Source organism: Triturus cristatus, chromosome 2_2, assembly GCF_964204655.1.
Source record: "Triturus cristatus chromosome 2_2, aTriCri1.1, whole genome shotgun sequence".
NCBI classification, from domain to species: Eukaryota; Metazoa; Chordata; class Amphibia; order Caudata; family Salamandridae; genus Triturus; species Triturus cristatus.
In genome coordinates this window covers 820,212,846-820,228,803 of record NC_140582.1, presented here as the reverse complement: position 1 = coordinate 820,228,803, position 15,958 = coordinate 820,212,846, and the positions used below count along the sequence as shown (strand labels likewise).

Sequence of the window (15,958 nt, the reverse complement as noted above, 5' to 3'; positions counted from 1 at the left end):
CTGCCACCCATGTGTTCTCCAAGATCCCATCCTGACCCCTCGACCCTTCTCAATATATTGCTTCTTAATTCTTCTTAGCAACCTTGTCAGTCTTTACCTTTATCAATTTGCACAGTTCATTCAAAAACTTTGTCAACAACTGTTTTTTTTTGTGCAATCTTTAAATTCAGCGGTGTCGTGGGGGTTAGGGCAATTCTTTGTTCTAGTCAAGCAAATCCATAAGTGGGACATTCAGCACTTAGCTCGTGTAATATGTCCATTCAGGTGCAGAATAATTCCAACTAGGTACTCTTGTTCTTTTAGTGTTCCTGTCCACTTGATCGCTTTCAGTGCCATTTATACCACTTGACTCGGTTTCTTCAGTGATTGTGGGTGGTATTGATCCACTTGACGCACTTGATCTTCGCTTCTTTATTTCAAAGACACTTAAACATCATTGAGAGTTCTTTCTGATCTGAATAGAGTGCTGGTACTTTCACCTGGATCGTGTTTCTTGCTCATAGAACACTATTTACTTGTATGGGTTTCTCGTCCTCTGGGTATAAGAGGTGTGCACTCAATTTGGCACTCCGGCGCACTTGACAGCACCTGTTGGGGCCTTTTCACACTGGCTCTAGACAGGACATTCTCGTGTGCTTCTTTATGAGTACCCAGTACCCTGGGTTCAAATCGTGGCACTGGTCTTGATGCGGATTTCCAGTGACAGATTTAACCTGTTGAGAAACGGAATGCATCACATCTCTTAAGTTTTGACTATGTATGCATACGAGCTCCTCTGGATCAGAACAATGCTCAAATTGGGTCCACCCGTCAATACCCCCAATTCCGCAGATCCATAATGGCACAGAAGCTTGGAGTGACTGAGTGAGGGAAAGGGTAGTGGGGAAGGGAACTGCAAGGAAGGAGACCTGTAAAGAAAAGATAAAGACATTTAAGGTCTCCACTCTCACTGCTATTAAAAGATAGCTTATATGTATAGTTTTGCTACGAAAAATACCTATCATATGGGGTGCTGCATTATGGAACCAATGAATTTCCTTATGCACCACATTTAGGGCCATATGTAGGTAGCTAAATACCGGTCGGTAACGGCCGAAATTCGGTAAATATGCCGTTACCGACCGGTATTTAGTCAAGTGAGATGTAGGAGGCCAAAAACCAGTTTTCGGTAAATATGAAGCGGTAAATATGAAGTGGTAAAACTGAAAAAGACATGTAGGTAAATTCGGTAATTAAGAAATCCATGAAATTCGGTAATTAAGAGTCGGTAATTAACACGGATTGAAAGCAGGTGGTAAGCATCAACAGTGCATATAAGCAATCCCAAAATGCAACAGCGTGGACAACATGGCCGCTCTGTATGTCATTGCAAGGCGCCTACATCTACAGGCAGCAGGTCTGAGGATTTGGAGACGGGAGGAACGCATCTACAGACAGCGCATCACACTCTTTCAACAGACTGACGCAGAGATACATGAAAGGTACAGGCTACACCCACAAACCATCATGGACCTGATCAGGGACCTGCACCCACTCCTGGACCAGCCAACAAGAAGGGCGCATGCCATACCACCACATGTGCAGGTGCTCTGCAGCCTACATCTACTAGCATCTGGCAGTTACCAGGGGGTGATAGCTGCGGTGGGCGGTGTATCCCAGAGTTGCCTGTCCCGTTTCTTCAGGAAGTTCCTGGATGCCATGATGCAGAGAATGCACCACTAAATCAGCTTCCCAAACACACAGGCTGAACTGCAGAAAACTAAAACTGACATTTATCACATGGCACAGTTCCCCCATGTCATTGGCTGTATTGATGGCACACACATCCCAATCTGCCCACTAGCTGCCACTGAGCACATCTACAGGAACAGAAAGTCCACCCACTCCATCAATGTGCAGGTAATCTGCGATGCAGGGAACATCATCACTGATATTGTAGCGAAGTTTCCTGGGAGCACCCACGACTCCTACATCTTCCAGAACAGTGGGATCTACACACGACTGCTTTCTGGAGAATTTGGAGACGGATACCTGCTAGGTAAGTAACAGTGACGCCCCATGAGACTTGCAAATCATAGTGTATTGAGACATGTGACTGATGGTTCACTTTCACTCACCTAGGCGACAGTGCATATGCCGTGCGGTCATTCATCCTCACTCCCTACCTACACCCATCAACCCAGAGTGAGAGACGATATAACGTGGCACACAAAACTACACGCAACGTGGTGGAGCGCACGTTTGGACTATTGAAAAGCAGGTTCCGCTGCCTCCACAAAAGCGGAGGCGCACGCCAGTACACACCCATCATCTGTTGCAAGATCATTGCCACTTGTGCAATGCTGCACAACCTTGCCACAAAGAGAGGTACAGAGGTGGAACTAACAGATTTGGAGGACAATGAGGATGATTCAGGTCAGCCAGAGGACAACGCTGCTGGAGTGCCAACAGCAACAGATGGGAGAGAGAGACGGGCAGAGATCACATGCAACTATTTCTGAGTAAGTAAGGGGACACAGCCAATTGTTGTATGTCATGACGTAGTTTTAATGCGGCACTACGCCACAACACCAAAAATATGCCATTCTGGCAACATTGCGTATGTACAAGGAGTAAGTCCAGGGTTACGTCACCCAGTAGTATTTGGCTATGCGGTGCAGCATTAATGCTTGCGTCCACGCGCTACAGTGTGGGATGGCACGGATTGAGCCTCCTCACTACTGCCAACCCCAAGCCGCCTGCTGCTCCTGCGGGTTTCTGGGACCGGGGGTGTTATGCTGCTCCTGCTGCTGGTGTCGATGCTTTCTGCAGCATCTCCTGCACCACTTGTGGCCGCCTGACTGGTCAATAGCACCTCCAGGGCACTGATGACCTGCACCATCCCCCTAGTAACGTCGCTGCTGCAGTGTCAGGCCCTCCTGCATGTTCACTGAGCACCGGCAGAGTAGTGAAGTTGCAGTTGCCAGGCAGTTGAGTGTCCTGGCGTGCCTGTCTCCCCTCTGGCGTTCCCGGCGCCTTGCAGCTCTATCTGCATCTAACTTGCTGCACAACAGCTTCATGGACTGTGACACGTACCGCAGGCCCGCTGCCATGTCAGTAATCCCCGCCGCCATTGCGCTGATGTTCCTGTCCATGTTTTTGAATGTGGTTCTCAGTCCCCGCACATGCCGCTGAACTGACATGACTTCCTTTGTTTGTAGGCGCTGCTGCTTGAGCATGTTGCCCTCGAGTCCCGCAAAGACCCCATGGCTGTCACCGTCTGCTGGTGGACTCTGAACCCACGACCTGCGGCACCGTCTTGCACCCGTGTGTGCTCCCTGTGAGGTGGTGGGCACAGTGGCATAGCTCCCATCCTGGGGCATTGTGTTTGGCTCAAGGCACCTGCTGTCGTCCGATGAGGTCTCTAACGCTGCCAACCTGCCAGCAGCACGCCTCCTCGGCATCACTATTGCAAGTGGTGATGTGGGCGGTGACTCATGCATGGTTGGTGATGCGGCCTGTGGTGGTGGTGATGCAGGCTGTGGTGGTGGTGATGCAGGCTGTGCAGTACTCGTGCTGGCCAGAGCTGACCTGTCTTGCCGGTGTGCCCTCTCTCCTGTACCATGTGCAGTCCTGCGCGATGTTACATCTGTGGACAGAAATGCAACATCAGCTCAGTGTACCTGAAGGGCTGCATTGCAAGCATCACAATAAATTCATGTAACACTTTCACATTATCCTCTGCCTGCTTTTGGCTAATGTGTGTACCATGCATTGTTGTCCTGTGCTATTCACTTCATGGTTGGGGGTTCCCTGACTACATCTCCCATAATGCATTGCCTGTCTGCACTAACACATGGACTGGAGTGGGATACTCATTTCACAATGGGGGGATGTGGGATAGGGGTAGGAGGGGCTTCATTTCTGTGCATTCGTCTTACCTTGTTGGGTGGCGGCTCTGGCAGAGCTGTCGGCATCTCCATGCCCCACAACGCTCTCGTGCTCTATTGTGGCCTCTACCAGCTCCTCCAGTTCGGTGAGGGCAGGTGCCCTGTTGATTCCACCTCCAGTCTGGCTGGCCTCCTTCTGGATTTCCCCATCTTCCTCTTTGTCACAATCCTCAGGTCGTACCAGCGCTTTTTGAGTACCTCAATGTCCCAGTGGGTCACTCCCACAGCATTGACCTGCGCCTGGATACCCAGCCATATGGTGCGCTTCTCAGACTCCGGCACTTGCAGGGACTGCCTCCCAAACAGCTTCTGGTGCTGCTTCACCACCTCCTCCACTAGCACCTGGAGTTCCTTGGGGCTGAATTTCATCTTCCTCCTCCTTTCCCCTCCATCTCTCTGTGTCCTCTGGCTGGACATGATGATTTTGAGCTGCACAAACAGGCACTGGCTCCCTGCCTCTCCTCTGCACTCCAAGCCTCTCCAGAGTCTGTTGATTGTGTGCACCTGCCTGGGTGTGGCCACTTCCTGGTTGGGTGGGGTGTGGTTGCACAGGATTGGCTGTTTCATCCAGTCATGTGATTTTCTTTTCCCGATTCAGTAAATCCCACCTCGGTATTTACCGATTCGGTAAATACCACCGCGGTATTTACCGATTCGGTAAATTCCGATTCTTGAATACCGAATGTTACCGATTCGGTATATGTTACCGAATTATTACCTACATATAACTTACCGATTCTTAAATACCGATTCGGTACGGTTCGGTATTTAAGAATCGGTAAATTTTATTTACCTACATGAGGCCCTTAGTCTCATACATCCTTCCTTGCTGATTTGTTCAAACATCCTCAATCAAAACCTTTGTGGTACTATGCTATGTGTTATATATAAATTCATATATACCGTGCACACACTGTAAATCCCATGTATGTTTTTCAATGATGAATATTCTCATCAACAAGCCAAATAATATCACCAACCATTAGATTCATAAAACCCTTTCATTTCTATGATAGGAAATATGCAGACAATGAACCAAAATCAGCAAAAAGCTAAATTCCTTTAGGTAAATAATGTTTACTCACAAAAGAAAATGTTAATGGCAAAGTGTTCTTTTATCTCCCAGGTTTAAATGTCCCAAGGAAAATACTCCCCTTACAAAAAATAGGTGAACTAGTCTTGTATTTTGGGCCAGTGATTCAACACAGCAATCTTAAAGTAAAAAATCAAATAGTCACTTATCTATATATTTTTCAGAAGCCCAGCACACTTTGCTAAACAGCTGCTCCTAGCAACAGGCGTGTAGAGGGCGAAAGGTCATGAGACTTACACAAAGAAGAAATGAATTCACAGGAACGAAGCTCTACTTGTGCTTCAGAAAATGAAAACACACCTGCTGGTATGTATCCAAGAACCAACAGAGAAATCCTTCCCTGATACCATAACAGGAAACTTGAGAATGCCAGAAAAAGCAGACCTCCTTTGGCCACCCAAATCCACAGTTCCTTTCAATGGAAAAACATAGAATTTCTGCTAAAACCGGCACCCATCAATCTTCACATCTTCAGCTCCACACCAGAACAAAACTGACTTCATAGGTGAATGGAATTGCACACGGCAGTCTACGTGCAAGTACTCTATTTATAGTCACTCTCCCTCATGACTGATCGAGCTGTTCGCAATAGACTATGGGAGTTTTGGTGCATGTATGCCAATAGAGGAAATAACATTGTATTACATTTGTTTTTTATTGTGGGTTTCTTGAGCCTGAATATGAAACTTGAAGGCGCCTATGCCAGCCTTTTCCTGACAGTAGGCCCTCCTCCTAGGCGCCTCTTATAGCCAGGCTTGGTTGGATTGGCCAAATGAAACACCTTTACCAATGGAGGAGTGTGGATGTGGTTGTCAGGTTCCCAAGATGAATCCTCAGCTATGTATCCTTTCCAAGACACCAGGTACTACAATTGACCCCCTCTGAACTTTGAATCTAAGATAAGGCGTAGCTCATACTCGCTTTGACCATCACGTATCACCGGTGGCACTGTCTTCCTCTTGGCCGTCTTTGCTGGTTTAAGAACACTGCCATAAAAAACTAGATGTATTTGTAGGGTGTTTGGAAATCTGAGTTTGTACACCACAGAATTGACCTCTCTAAGCACTTCATAGGGGCCTATGTATTTTGGATGGAATATACTTCTGATCTTAAAACGTATATTTCTTGTGGACAGCCATAACTTGTCACCTGGCTCATATTGTGGCCCTGGAAGCAATGACCATCACTTATATTGTTGTTTTGCTTGGTTGAGATGTCTTTGTATCTTCTCTGTGCCTTGTTGTATTTCTTTTACACATGACAGTACGTTGGGCTGATTTGAGGTCTCTGAGGGCATGGATACTGGCATAGTTTTTGGATGAAACCCATAATTTGCATAAAAAGGTGAGGCACCAATGGAGCAGTGCCATGCATTGTACAGCTAACCACAACAAAGACACCCAGGATTCGGCAGCCTCTGTTGCAGAACACATTAAATACGTTTTCAAAGTTTAATTTAGTGGTTCTGTCTACGCATCTGTTGGAAATGGCCCTTTTTGTAGGGTTATCCCCAAACCTTTTGCTTCTTCCAATTTTTTTTTCCTGACCTGTGTTTGTTGGCTATAGGACTCTGGGCACTTTACCACTGCTGATCAATGCTAAAGTGCATTTGCTATCTGTGTAAATTGTTATTGTGATTGGTTCTCCCTGATTGGCATATTTGTTTTACCAGTAGGTCCCTAGTAAAGTGCACTGAGTGTGCCAGGGCTGGTAAATCAAATGCTACTGGTGGGCTTGCAGCACTAATTGTGCCACCCACATGAGTAGCCCTGAAGGATGTCTCAGGCCTGCCACCGTGGTGCCTGCACACAGTTTAATAACTGCCATGTCGACTTAGCAAGTGCACCAACTTGCCAGTCCCTAACCTTCCCTTTTGTTACACAGAGGGCACCCCTATGGTAGGCCCAAGGTACCCCCCAGGAGCAGGGTGCAGTGTATGTGTATGGTAGGACATGTACTGGAGTGTGTAACATGTCCTATTAGTGAAATACTGCCAATTTTGTTTTTCACTATTGTAAGGCTATCTTGCCCTATAGAACAGCATGGGGAATGTTTTCTGACATTTTACAAGCATATCTTTCAATAGGGATAAGATAGAAAAATGGAGTTTGGTATCCCTGAACTCAGGATTTAATAACACATCTTTTAGTAAAGATGGTTTTTAAATTGTGTGTTTGAAAATACCACTTTTAGAAAGTGGCTATTTTCTTGTTCAATTATCCTGTGTGCCTCTGCCTGTTTGTGGATTGATAGCCTGGCTTTGGAGTAACAGGTGTTGGGGAGGCGCAGGGGCTCCAGGGGTCTGGATGAGTCAGCTCTAGGTTCAATACGCCTGATCTGCATTTGGAGTAGTGGCAGGAGTAGGACCTGTACCTGAAAAGTGTTGTGCCTGCCTTCCACAATGCTGGCTTCACCCCCCTGTGGTGTGTCTGGAGCCTAGGCTCACACTGACAATGGATGTTGTTGTGCACTTGCAGAGTGCCCACCAAAAACTGGTTGGAACTGGGCTCAGAGCCCCTTGCACATAGAGAACAAAGACATTTAGGGGTATAAGTATTAGACCCAAAACCCCAGACTTTAGATCATTCATGGAATTCAAGAGGAACCTTTGCCAAGGAGACGAGCTGGAGAGACAGAGAAGTACTGCCCTTGCTGTGTGTCTGGGGTTGGCCTGCAGTTGCTGTTTCTGCCAAGGAAAGGAGAAGGACTTTGCTGTGTGCTGTGTCCCCTGCTTGAAGGAGATCTCCAAGAGCGTGAAGTGAGCTGGCCTCCTGTTCTGAAGTCTCAGGGACACAAAAACTTCACCCCCAGCTCCCCTGAGCTCTGCTGCTGCCAAGAGGTGCTTGTGCCAGTTTTGGGCCTCTGGAGCTTGTTGCTGCTTTTTGGGAGCTGGGAGAAAGAAGAAACTCAAAAGACTATAGAAATCGACACATTGCTCGGCTTGCAACTGTTTTCCCGGCATATCTCCACAATGCAAGAAGACTTTCCACGCATCGCTGTGCCGCTGCGAAAACCGTTGCAGCGCCTGTTGCCGCTGCAAGAATCAAAGCATCAAGGGATCGTGGTAGAAGAAGACTGACACAGCACCGCTCACTGCCGCGCATTTATTGCCGCCGCAGCCCGGATTTCCACGCATCATACCTGTGCGGCATGCTTTCCCAACGTATCACCTGCAAACTGGAACCATGACAAAGAATCAACGCATCACTCCCCATACAGACCGGATTCGACACAAATCGTCCTCTGCGTGTCGCAGAACTGTCGCTTCGCCTCCCCAAGGTCTCAGGAGTGTTTCATCTCTTTGTTTTCCGACTCTGTGGCTGTTTGGATTTTGTAACTTTGACGCATCTACAGGTACTTTGTTGAAAAGTCACGCATCCATAGTTTTCTATGGTACAAGTTCCTGAAACCTTTTGAAAGTCATATTTTTAACTGTGTATGTTGGATTATTGTCATTTTGGTCTTGTTCATTTTAGATATAGATATTTTATTTTTCTAAACTGATGTGGTGTCCTTTTATGGTGTTTTCACTGTGTTACTGTGAGTGTTGGTACAAACACTTTACACATTGCCTTTGGGATAAGCCTGCCTGCTCGTGCCAAGCTACCAAGGGGGTGAGCAGGGGTTATCTAAAGTGTGTATCACCCTTACCCTGACTAGAAGCAAGGGTCCCTATTTTGACAAAGGTACCTACCTCTGCCAACTAGTGACCCCCATTTCTATGCCCATCTGTCTGTGGATGAAAACTAGAGGAAAGAGCTGCTGATATCTTTAAAGCCTTACACCATGCCTGCTAGAATCGGGCTGAGAACTGAGGGCCCCTATGCGAAATTATGATCTCTGGTATTCCATGTAACTTCACTACGTGCTCCATTATCAACTGAGTGATTTCCCCAACCGTGGGTAAGGTTTTACAGGGAACGAAATGACCCATCTTGGTTAAACTGTCAATTATCACTAGTATGGCAGTATACCCCTGATCTTTTGGAAGTCTTCTAACAATATCCACCCTAATGGTTTTCCATGGCTGATTAGGGGTGAGCATAGGTTGTAGCAACCCTCGAGGAATGGAATGATCAGTCTTTGCCTGTGCACACACATCACATCTCTGTACTCAAAGCTTAATGTCTGAGGCCATCTTTTCCCACCAGAAGTGTTGTTGCACTAACTCTAGAGTCTTTGCAACCCCGGGGTACCAGGTCAAAGAAAAAACATGACACCAGTCAAAGGCTTTCAACTGGAGACTTTTCGTGGGTAGGAAGATTATTTTGTTATGAAACAGTAACGCTTGCTTGATGTTCCTCTGGGGATCTTGGTTAGCCCAGTCCACCCAATGAGTGGGAGACCTGATTTTTCTAACAGAATCCAGGAAATTGTTCACTGTGACCACACACAAAACCTTTGATGGGGCCACAATAGATTCAACGAGTTTCTCTTTTTGTGTACATTTTGAATCTTGTCTTGACAAGGCATCCGTCTTACAATTATCACTCCCTGTGCAAAAAGTGTCCACAAAATCAAACTCCACAAAAACACAGCATCTAAAGCATTTGAGGTTGAGATAGTTGTCTGGCATCTTTCATATAGTGTAGATTTCTATTGTCTGTATATATAGTCACCGAATGACTAGCCCCCCTAGAGATACTGTCTCCATTCAGAAAAAGCTCTTTTGGTAGCTAAAGGTTATTTTACAGCTACCGTGTAATTCTGTTCTGCTTTTTGACATATATGCTACGGGATGCAGCTGTCCGGTCTTTATGTTTCTTTTTTGCGAAAAGACGACCCCAATAGCCTCATCAGAGGTATCCGTCTCCACGATGTATGGTTCCTCTGGCTGAGGGTAAAGCAAAATGGGCGCAGTGGTAAAGGCCTTCTTTAGATATTCAAAGGCTTAGTTAGCATTAGGGGTCCAAACAAAGGTGACATGAGAGAAATGTTGTATAAATCTCCTATAATAGTTTACAAATCCCAAAAACACTGCACATCTCTCACACACTGAGGCACCTGCCATTCATGAATTGCTTTGAACTTTCTCTCAGCCATTTGTAACCCCGACAGACTTAGAATGACTCCCAAAAATTCCACCTCTCTCACATGAAACTCACATTTACTGAGTTTGCAGGGATATATGACGATACAACGAGGGCCATTTCAACGCGGTCTGTTAGATCGCGGTTTTCACTACGCAAGTCGTTACATCGACTTGCGCTGGAGGGGCGCTGAATTTAGGAATAGTGTAAATTACTATTCCAACTCCAGTCTACATACATTAGAGAAGGTGTTGGATACAGTAATCTACACTATTCTTTAGTCTACAGCACCCTCCAGTGCAAGTCGATGTATTGACTTGCGTAGTGAAAACCACTATGTAATTGTACCACGTTGAAATGGATGCATGGTAAACGATGCATCCCGTTTGCAGTATAAGCAATGGCGTCTCAAACACTGCAAAACCTATGACATGTTCTGTATGTACATTCTCATCTGGTGAGTACACCAGATTGTCATCGAGGTACACGATCACAAACAGATCCAAAAACTCTTTCAAGTCATCTTTTAGAAAATACTGACATGCGACCGGAGCGTTACAAAGTCCAAACTGCATCCCAGTGTACTCAAACAATCTGTATCTGGTCTTAAACGCTGTCTTCCACTCATCTCTCTCCCTCATCCTCACCAGATGATAGGCTTATCTTAAATCTAACTTAAATAGATATTGGCACTCTTCTGATAATAATAAGAGGAAGTGAGTATCTGTTTCTAACTGTGTTAGCATTCAATGTTCTTTAATCTATACAGGTGCGAAGAACCCCATTTGCTTTTGATATGAAAAATAGAGGAGAGGCTGCGGGAGACTGGGATGGATGAATAAAGCCGTTGGCAGTATAATGATCCAAGTATTCCCTAAGATGACGTTTTTCTGCCTCTGACAACGCGTACACTCTACAAGACGGAATAGTAGCCCGGGCTATAAGGTCAATCTTACAATTATATGTCCTTTGTGGGGGAAGGATCTCTGCTTTAGCTTCGCTGAACACATCTTGAAACATCTCGTAACAGATGGGCAATTGAATGTCTTTTTCTGCTGCAGTGGCTATTTGTAGGGTGTTACATAAAGCGGCTATATGCGACAATGAGGGTCTTAAACACATTACATTCAAGGGATTGAAAACTGACTTTGTTTTCCAATCTATTACCGGGTTATGTTTCCATAACCATGGTATTCCCAGAATCACCCCATTCTTAGGGGCATCAATGATGTTCAGGTCTATTTCTTCTGTGAGCTATTGTGATTTCACCAAACCTGATAAAGTAAATTAGCTAGTTTGTTCCACAATGGGACCTGATGTTAATGGCTTCCCATCTACAACTAGAACGGTTTTTGGTTTAGAGATCCGAATCCTGGAAATCCTAACTGGTCCACCAACCCTTGATCAATGAAATTGCCTGTTGCTCCTGAATCGATCATTACCAAGGACTGAAAAGACTCATCCTTCTCCTGTATGGTCATGGCTACCAATCTATGAGAAGTAGGGTATTTTGGGACTGAAAGTGTTACTGAGGGTACACTCAATCCACCAGTTCTCTTTTTCTCACTCCAAGCATCCTTACAGGTGCTTTGTTTTCTTTCTACTGCAGAGACCGTTACCTTTACCGCCCCCCCCCCCCCCCCCCCCCCACTGCCTGAAAAAAGGCCTTTTGGTTTAACAGGACATTCTCGCACAAAGTGTCCATTTTTGCCACAGTACGTACACTGTCCATTTTGCCTAGGAGCTTTCTTTTCTTCACGATAAAGTGAAGAGCGAACCGCTCCTATTTCTATGAGTTCTACACTTTGTTCTCCACTATGAAAAGGTCTTCAAATGTTTTTCTCAAATCTAGATACATTCCTTTCACCTTTCCTCTTGTCTAAAACCCGGTCAGCCATTCTGTGATCTAATCTCAATGTCAAGTTGATAAGGTCTGTACAATTCATTGACTGATGTTCTATTTGAGTCAAGATGTCGTTGAGCTCTTCACTTAAGCCTTTATAATACAGAGACATTTGTTTTTCTGCTGGCCACGCTATTTCTGTAATCAAACGATTAAACTTAGTCAAATACGTGACTAGGTCCTTTCTTCCCTGTTGCAACGCCAGTAATTCTTTCTCTGCGCTAAATGTAGTACTGCGTCTATCAAAGACTCTCTCAAATTATTTTCTGAATTAGGTCCAGTCAGATAAAACAGGATCATTAGACCTGACCAATAGAACTGCCCAAGTCTCTGCATCTCCTATCAAGTAAGGAATGGTGAAAGCCACTCGGGAATGATCGATAGGAAAAGAAGAAGGCTTGCAAGAGAAATGCAGCAAAATCACTTGAACCATATTAGGATCCCCAGCATGCCTTTCCAGAGTGGCCAACGGAATGGGGGGGGTGTGTAGTCACTTGTATCTGAGAGAAAGCCATTTCTCTATCAAAGGGATTTTAATTCTGTTTTTCAATTTGGTCTCTCAAGGCAGCGGTTTCTGCCACTAACTCCTGTTGAACAATAGCTAGCCTGTAACACATCCTTCATGGATGCCATTTCTGAACACACACTGATCAAGAAGAGCTATATTCGTGGGTGCGTAATTCTGGCATATTTATACTATGTATGCATACGAGCTCCCCGGGATCAGAACGATGCTCAGATAGGGTCCACCCCTCAACACCCCCAATTCCACATACCATAAAGGCACATAAGCTTGGAGTGATTGAGTGAGGGAAAGGGTAGTGGGGAAGAGAACTGCAAGGAAGGAGACCTGTAAAGGTAAGTTAAAAAAATTAAGGTCTCCACTCTCACTCACTGCTATTAAAAGATAGGTATTTTTAATAGCAAAACTATACATATAAGCTATCACATGGGGTGCTGCCTTATGGTACCAATGACTTTCCTTATGCACCACATTTAGTCTCATACATCCGTCCTTTCTGATTTGTACAAAAATGCCGCAATACAAATGAATCACAAGTAAATTAAAAAATCTTCAATCTAAACGTTTGTGCTACTAGGCTTGAGGGCAGATGTAGCAAGCATTTTTGAGTTCGCAAAAGGGCGTTTACAAATGCAAAAATTGCTTTTCAGATGCAGCAAACCTAATTTTGCGATTCGGTATTAGGAAAGGGTGTGTTTAGGGCATCCCTTCCTAATACCGAATCGCATCGGTATGTATGAATGAATGTTTTTTGACCGCAATTGCGGTTGCAAAACATTTGCATTTTACCACCTACTTCAAGTAGATGATAACCCGTTCGCAAATGGGAAGGGGTCCCCATGGGACCCCTTCCCCTTTGTGAAGGTTTGTTAAACTATTTTTAAGAGTAGGCAGTGGTTCCACGGACCACTGTCTGCTCTTCAAATATGAAAAAAAAACTTTTCATTTTTCGTTTTGTAAAGCATCTCGTTTTCCTTTAATTGCAACCTACCTCATTAATATTCATGAGGTAGGTCATTTGCGACCCCTTAGGAATCGGAAAAGGTGGACTATACACCTTTATATATTGCATTTTGGTATTTCTTAATTGCGAATCCTTGTGATTCGCAATTAGGGAATAGCAAAATGTGACCTTCATACATCTGGCCCTATGTGTTATATATAAATTCATACAAACCATGCACACACTGTAAATCCCATGTATGTTTGTCAATGATGAATATTCACATCAACGCACCAAATAATGTCACCAAACATTAGATTCAGAAAATACTTTATTTTCTGTGATGGGAAATATGCAACCAATGAACCAAAATCAGCAAAAAGCTAAATTCCTTCAGGTAAATAATATTTACTCACAAAAGAAAATGTTAATGGTAAAGTGATCTTTTATGTCCCAAGTTTAAATGTCACAAGGAAAATACTCCCCTTACAGAAAATAAGTGAACCAGTCTTGTATTTTGGGAGTTAGGAAAAAAGCAGGAAGTTAAAAAAAAAAACTCAGTGATTAAGCAGCACAACAATCTTAAAGTTAACAAGCATTGGCATAGCCAATAGGTCTCGCCTTTGGGACCTTATAAATGTTTAGCCATGCAACAGTTGCATAACTAAATACTTATAAGGTCCCAAGAGCGAGACCTATTGGCTATGCCAAGCGGCCGTGCGGCCGCGAAAGTGATCGGGACCGCGATCAAACATCAAAGCGGCCGCGAAAGTGAAAGTAATCGCGGCCAAGCGTGGCGCGCGCGCCCGCACACATGCACTGTAGTACTAGGCTGGCCTGGGAGCACTTTTTGGAGCCCTCTCAAAAAGTCTCGCCAGCCCAGCGCATGCGCTGGGTCAGGCAAGACCTAAAAATCAAATAGTCACTTATCTGTATAATGTCAGAAGCCCAGCACACTTTGCTAAACAGCTGCTCCTAGCAACAGGCTTGTAGAGTGCAAAAGGTCATGAGACTTCTATGAAGAAGAAATTAATTCACATAAATCATGCACTCCTTGTGCTTCAGAAAATGAAAAGACAGAACTACAGAAAAAGCAGACCTCCTTTGCCCACCAAAATCCACAGTTCCTTTTAATGGAAAAAACATAGAAATGCTGCCAAAACCGGCTGCTATAAATCTTCACTTCTTCAGCTCTACTCCAGAACAAAACTAACTTCATAGTTAAATGGAATTACGCACGTCAGCCTACGTGCAAGTACTCTATTTATAGTCACTCCTCCTCATAACTGATTGAGCTGTTCACAATGAACTATGGGAGTTGTAGTGTATGTATGCCAATAGAGGAAATAACATTGTATTACATTTGTTTTTTATTGTGGGTTTCTTGAGCCTGAATATGAAACTTGAAGGCCCCTATGCCTGTCTTTTCCTGACAACATCAGCCAGTCCTGTGCAGTAGTCAAGGACCATGTCATCTGTTATGTTCACAAGTGCATTTGCAGGTAGAGCAGGCAATCTCGTTGCTCTTCCCATCAAAACTTCATGTGGTGATAAACTCGTCTTCCTGTCAGGTGTACTTTGAAAACTCGTCGACATCAAGGGCAAAAAATCAGGCCAATTCAGTGAAGCAGATGCACAGACCTTTGCCAATCGAGATTTTATAGTCCCGTTCAACTGCTCTACTATTCCAGAAGCTTACAGTGGATAGCTATAATGCAACTTCTGTTCAATTTGTAATGCTGCACACATCTTGAGAATCTCATTGTTAAAGTGAGTTCCTCGATCCGACTCAAGAGAAATTGGCATTACGTACCATGGGACCAATTCTCTCAACAGCAATTTAGCTACAGGGAGTCTGTCATTCCCAATGTTGGGTAGGCTTCCACCTATCAGGAGAAAATGGACACTATAACAAGGACTCCTCTCAACCCATTGCAAATTCGATAAAATCAATTTGTATCCTGTTGAAAGGACCGCCCAATCTCCTAATGTGGCTCAGTGGAACTTGTGTTTGTTTTATACATGCATCTGTTGACATGTTAAACAACGGAGACATAGATCTTTTACAAGCATTTTGGATCTGAGGTTAAACCACTTCTGCCAAAATGTCCTGACCTAATGAGTAAGACCATGAAAATTACATGTCATGTGTAATAGTAAACTGTCTGATAACACTGGTCTCCAAACCGCTGAAATCCAAATGTCATTTGCATTTTCCCCACATAGTGCTCTATTCCCACCCTGCTGTTCTTACTCTGTGATATTTTCCTGCATACTTTTAAGTTCTTCTAATGTGTCAGCTACAGACATCAACATTAAAAAGACATCATCTTCTTGAGATTCACCTATGAATGTTCTATTAAATGTACAGGCCACTATGACTCAATTATGTGCTACTTCATCAGCGTATTGATTGTCAACCGTGACATAGCCATTGTCACTTCGGTGAGCTGTGTATTTAACTGCAGCAATTTCAGTGGGGAGTTGTAAAGCATCTAGAAACTTTTTCACAAGGTCACAATTTCGAATGGGTGAAG

General features: G+C 44.5%; 1 protein-coding gene across 8 annotated transcripts in view; it reads left to right on the top strand.

The window, feature by feature from the left end:
• The window catches only part of LOC146862832 (uncharacterized), a 154,569-nt gene that overhangs the window by 64,905 nt on the left and 73,706 nt on the right, over nucleotides 1–15,958 (top strand). For 2 of the 8 annotated variants that reach the window (XR_014978187.1, XR_014978185.1), the window contains one exon: nucleotides 3,201–3,533. The exons of the other annotated variants lie outside the window; for them this stretch is intronic. The gene's annotated coding sequence lies outside the window, so the exon portion shown is untranslated. Of the gene's footprint in view, nucleotides 1–3,200; nucleotides 3,534–15,958 lie in introns of those variants that run through there. 8 annotated transcript variants of the gene reach the window in all.